The sequence below is a fragment of the Triticum aestivum genome, chromosome 6D (assembly GCF_018294505.1).
Source record: "Triticum aestivum cultivar Chinese Spring chromosome 6D, IWGSC CS RefSeq v2.1, whole genome shotgun sequence".
Taxonomy (NCBI): domain Eukaryota; kingdom Viridiplantae; phylum Streptophyta; class Magnoliopsida; order Poales; family Poaceae; genus Triticum; species Triticum aestivum.
In genome coordinates this window covers 280,093,360-280,099,425 of record NC_057811.1, presented here as the reverse complement: position 1 = coordinate 280,099,425, position 6,066 = coordinate 280,093,360, and the positions used below count along the sequence as shown (strand labels likewise).

The 6,066-nt window shown below is 44.5% G+C and overlaps 1 long non-coding RNA gene across 3 annotated transcripts in view; it reads right to left on the bottom strand.

Moving 5' to 3' along the window:
* LOC123144647 (uncharacterized) overlaps window positions 1-5,442 on the bottom strand; it is a 54,983-nt gene extending 49,541 nt beyond the window's left edge. For 2 of the 3 annotated variants that reach the window (XR_006471794.1, XR_006471798.1), the window contains exons 1-2: window positions 1,362-5,442; window positions 822-1,007 (exon numbers count right to left, since the gene is read on the bottom strand). This is a non-coding gene — a long non-coding RNA (uncharacterized lncRNA). The remainder of the gene's footprint in view (window positions 1-821; window positions 1,008-1,361) is intronic. The other variant, XR_006471797.1, reaches the window with a different exon arrangement.
* Between the last annotated feature and the right edge of the window lie 624 nt (window positions 5,443-6,066).

The following is a 6,066-nucleotide window of genomic DNA, read 5'->3' as shown; positions in this document are numbered from 1 at the left end:
CCAGTTCTTCCTGGCGTACAAGCTCCATCCACACGCGAGCGCACGCCACCAAAACAGAAACGCGAGTTGTGGGAGCTGCAGCCTCTGCTGATTGCCTCGCTCGACGGTTGTTTCTGCGTCATCTCCTGAGCCCCCAGTCAATAAAAAAACAGCTCCGCAACCCACGAACGAGGACGAGGTCCAACGAACTCCAGTTCTTCCTGGCGTATGAGCTCCATCGAGACGCCAATTCTTCCTGGCGTACGAGCTCCATCCACACGCGAGCGCACGCCGCCAAAACAGAAACGCGAGCTGTGGGAGCTGCAGCCTCTGCTGATCGCCTCGCTCGACGGCTGTTTCTGCGTCATCTCCTGAGCCCGCCTACCGTCTTCTTCCTCTCCGACGGCAAATGATGGATATCCACCTTTGTTATGTTTCATGCTGCCCATCACGCCCCAGGTTTGCCATCCTAGACTCCTGTTCAATACTTCATATTGTTAGTACTCATACTGCATCTTTAACTTTTACTCCAACTACATTAGCACTTATTCCGCAAAGTTACAAAATCTAATGAGTTATGCCACCTGTTCTGTTCGCACGGTTAAGTTCATATATTGGAGACCCTGTTCCGTAAAGAATATTGCCCTGATCCGTAAAGGATATTGCTAAAGTCCTATAGTATGCCATATCATTTTTGTAATGCAAAAAGACTGTTGAAATTGTCAAAAAAAAATCTAGGAAATTCTGAAATTGCAGTATAAGATTAGGTAACCTCAGACCATGTTCAAACATGCCTTGTGACATGAATAGTGATAGAAGGAAATACTTTCATTTAAGCTCACCTCCAGAATCCTTTATATTCCAAATTGTTTTAACACGACATAATACAGAATCCTGTAGTCTTTTTCGCACCACGTGGAGACAGGCATCTTTCTCTCCACTCCTTCCCCTCCACCTTCATTCTTGTCGCCATGTCTGAGCCCTCTTTTTAAAAAATTGAACTTCTACAAAATCTTGCACTTTATAAACTGAAATATACAAACTTCAGCCGTCAACATATAATAGCACAATCATTTTAAAACCATATGCGAAGAACATGTCTATCAAAATGAACAAGTGAGTCCAAAAAGTCTGTTAAATGAGTCACCAGAGGTCATATAATTTTTGTAATTCAATTCATATCATTTTTAATGCAAAAGACTGCAGGTTCATTTTAGTAAGAAGAACATGTGTTGAAACTGTCAAAAAAAAAAATCTAGGAAATTCTGAAATTGCAGTATAAGATTAGGTAACCTCAGACCATGTTTACTTTTACATCATGGGAACAAACATGCCTCGCGACAGGAATAGTGATAGAAGGAAATACTTTCATTTAAGCTCACCTCCAGAATCCTTTATATTCCAGATTGTTTTAACGCGGCATAATACAGAATCCTGTATAGTCTTTTTCGCACCACGTGGAGACAGACATCTTTCTCTCCACTCCTTCCCCTCCACCTTCATTCTTGTCGCCATGTCTAAGCCCTCTTTTTAAAAAATTGAACTTCTACAAAATCTTGCACTTTATAAACTGAAATATACAAACTTCAGCCGTCAACATATAATAGCACAATCATTTTAAAACCATATGCGAAGAACATGTCTATCAAAATGAACAAGTGAGCCCAAAAAGCCTGTTAAATGAGTCACCAGAGGTCATATCATTTTTGTAATTCAATTCATATCATTTTTTAATGCAAAAAGACTGCAGGTTTATTTAAGCTTCTATAGGACAGAAAGATGTCACAGGACAGAGAGCATCTCTATGATAAAGGAAAAAAAGGTATGTGTATGCCAATCACATGTCTGCACATAAGGTATTCAATAAACTTCACAACTTAACTTACATTAATCTTATCAGTTGTCGAATATGAGAGGACACCCAGATCACAACTCACCAATACACACCGACCACCATCTGGTTTTTTCATACGCGAACAAACAGGCACTACTAACTATAGTGTTTCGTCTTCTGATGATGATGACAATGTGCCGACGCAACTGCCTATGATGATTCCTATAGCCAGCAATCTCAAGGCCTTTCAGCCAGTGCCGCATGTGGAAACATCAATCGGTATCGCCCTTACACACGACTTTTTTTCAGTTTGCATTTATACATTTGTTAAAACAAAATGGTTCTTCAGGAAATCATTCTCGTGAAGGCACTTACTATGATCACCATGCATCACTTCGAGGAACAGAGAGAAGCATTGATCATAATATTGGTTCAAACATAGCACTTGGACTCGACACTGAAGACACTGTCCCCGAGCACATTGCTTCAAATGATATCATTAAATCAGATAGAAAACAGAAAAGGCGAGACCAATATATGGCACGGCGAAATAGATTAACACCTGAACAGAAGGAGGAAATCAATGCACGTCGCAGAGAAGCTAGGAAAAAAACAGAGTAGGAGAGGAGTGCCCGTCAAAGAGAAGCCAGGCAACGAATGACACCAGAGGAGAAGCAACAGAGTAACACCCTTAGAAGGGCGGCCTACCAAAATATGGCAGTCCATGACAACCAAGAGACAAACACCCGCCGAAGAACACGTCTGCAAAACAAATCACCTAAGGAGAAGCAGAACATGCTAGCTCAGCGCAAGAAGAGACTCGCGGCTAGGCACAACACCCCTTGCGCTGAATTCATTGCAATGCCGCGCCCTGATGCAGGTGCCTTAGCTACACCCAACCTGATGTCGAGCACTCATGCGTTGGCATTCAGAGAATCCGAAGCTTCAGCTCCTGCCCCTGCCCCCCGGTTTGCGAGTAAGGCTGGGAACAACTTCGAATCAGACGGTAATCCTTCCATCTTTACTCTACTTGTTCTGTCCATGTGCATTGAACCAGTATTTAACGGCTCCACAGCGGTGCAGGCGAGTACCTTAGTCGTACCCTGGATGATAATGATGCCCCCAGCGAACTCATAAATCCCTCGCAGCAAACCAATGATCACCAAATAGACGACCAGCAGAATCAAGCCCAGGAGCAGAGGCAGGAGAGCAGAGCACAGCGTAGGGCTCGGGAGCGAGCTCACAAACAAAGTATTACAGCAAAGAACATTCAAGGGAGTGCCTTAAAACGAAGAGCGCGCGGGGAAAGCATACCAGAAGGTGAGAAGTCAGCTTTGCTAGATCGTCGTAATGCAAGCTTTCAAAAAAAGCGGAGGCCTCCAGGCCCAGATGCAAGTACCTTAGATGTGAACAGAGCAGCAACAAGCTCAGAAGCACCGCCCACAGGAGTTGCTTCACCGGCTTCCTCCCCTTCATCAAGCATGCCATCGTACACCATCGGAACCAATGGTAACCCTCTCATGTTTACTCCCCTCCTGGTGTGCACTCACAATAAAAACCATTACTTACCGGCTCAACAATGTTACAGCTGACATGGAGGCCTTCCTTAGCGGCATCATGGACGAGAATGCACTCTCCGGTGACCTCATGGATGATGAGTACTACCTATTTGCCGGTGAAGGTACTCCGAGGCGCCTTTCGCTGCTCATCCCTCTATATTATTGGTTTATGATGTGCATCCCATCGTGACTTGTTATATCTCCACAATGCTTGCAGCATCCGACACTGATAGCACGGACCTCGATGAGCCCGTAGAATCCTCCAACACGGGATCTATCGACCTAGATCCTTTCGACTATGTCTACTCGAACATCCCAGACAGCACACACATCCTAAAGCACGCGGCAAACTGCGAGCATTGCAAGGCCAAGAAGTTCCAGTACGAGACTGACGGCTTCTGCTGTCGGAACGGGGAGATTGAGCTAGCTGAACCCGAGCCTATCCCAGAGCTGATGAGGTTATGGTCTAGCGCGGATGCAGACTCTCGGCATTTCCGGGAGAGCATTCGGTTCTTCAACGGGCACTTTGCCTTCACTACCCTTGGCGTCAGCCTAGACAACAACTACACAAACATGAAGTCCGGGGTGTACACGTTTCGGGCACATGGCACTATGTACCACAGGGTGCACTCGTTCGGTCCAAGATCTCGCCCTGAACATCTGCAGTTGTACTTCTACGATGACGATCCAAGCTTAAGCCATCGCAAGGAGGCCACCAAGCAATTGGACCAGCACGTTGTCAGCAAGTTAGTGGACGTCCTCAGGGAAAACCCCTACTCCCAACAGTTTAGGAGTTTGGGTGCCCACAAGGAAAACCTCGAGGAGTACCGGATAGACCTCAACATTGACCAGAAGCTAGACCAACGAAGATATAATAGACCCGTGTCATCCGAGGTGGCTGCGATTTGGGTCGAGGGAAGCGATCTAGCAAACAGGTTCAACCGCAGCATTACACTCTATGGGGACACCAACGAGAAGTATAGTATACATGCCACAGATGGCTGTTATGACCCGCTCTCGTATCCCCTCTTTTTTCCAAGGGGGGAGCTTGGTTGGCATCCAAATATCCCTAAGCACAATGTCCCTTGGGAGGTTGCACAACAACCAAGAGGAAACCGTGATAACGATTCAGGTGCGCCTGGTTGGTATGCTTATATGCCAGAAAAAGTTCTCTGTCCTTCCATATGGTACCTAACCTTCTTCTTTCACGTCTTTCCACAGAGGGGAACAGCCGGTTGTGTGTCTCTGTCAGGGACTACTACTGTTACCGGCTACAGACGCGCCCTGCGATATTCAACCCCATACTACTGTCAGGGACTAATACATGGACAAGGAACTATGTATCTGATAATTAATGAAGAACCCAAGCTGAGTGAAGCCATCAGTGATCTCCTCATATCTCTACTATCTCAACTATTAAAGGATGAGTTTTTCTAGGCGACAGATACTTCGATATGAAGAAAAGGAACATAATATGTTGATCTGCTTTTTTCTGTACCTCTGTGATAAGATTTAGCATGCAGCTGTCCTTAATTTCTAACACGTTCTTAAACATCAATTTCAGGCCTCAAAATTCAATGAAGAAGGTGATTCCAAAGTACCATGTACAGGATTAGAAACATCAACCTTATGCTATTTGCCAAAAGATGCAGACCAAGCTTTGCATTCGATTTTTACAAATTGTACATTAGTATGACTGTCACCATTGTAGAGTACTGACTTTTATGTCAGGTTACCTTGCATAAATCTGTATGATTCTGACATTGTGTTTGGCTTTGTTGAAATGCATTGTGGGTCTGTACAATTCAAAATTTGGTCAGGATTGGCAGATCCAATCTCCAGGAAGAGGAAGCTAGCCTCCTTGACCAAAGTTCTTTGCCTGTTCTACTAAAACCAAGTTTTACTAATTCTGTCCCTAAAAAAACTATAATTTTGGGTACGCTAACAAATTTCATGTGGTTAGCCCTTTAAACGAGTTTATGGGAAACAGAATTGGCAGAAAGTCCGTATCCAATCCGAACAACCCCAAGAAAGGTTTAATCCTCATCTCACTAAATAAACAACCTTATCCTAACCATATACCGAGATGGATTAGGACCATATTGTCCTAACATAATCCAGTATTCCGGGATGGATTAGGACCATATTGTAAAAATAGACAAATATAAAATTGTTAAGCATTCGTTGCAAAAAAGTGCTTACAGAACTAACATAATAGACTCAGGTAATTTCAGCAAGTCTCAGTCAAGTGACATCGCATGTAAGAAAGAAAAGAAAAGAAAAATAAAAATTATGTCAGGACCCGGATCCTAAGTCACACCAATCTAGCATGTAACACATCATATCACTTTGCGGCCTCACGCACGGTATTCCCACAGGTGCCACCTTACCTGGCTCGGGACCGTTTGTGCCTTTTAGCTCACGTATATGATAGAGTCGCTAGCATCCATATGACAGAGAACCCGAGCCTACATGACTAGTCGTAAACCCAAGGTGGCACTAACTTACAGGGACATGCATACATGACCCAGCAACGAACGTGCCGGTCATCAACATATGAACCCAAATCGTAGCAAGTTACAAGGACTTAAAGAAACAACGCGTGACATTTTCCCGAAGGGACAGACACAGGAACGAAGAAGGACACATGCCAGCCAGCCTAAGTGTTCTGGAGCAGTAGCAAGCTACCATGGC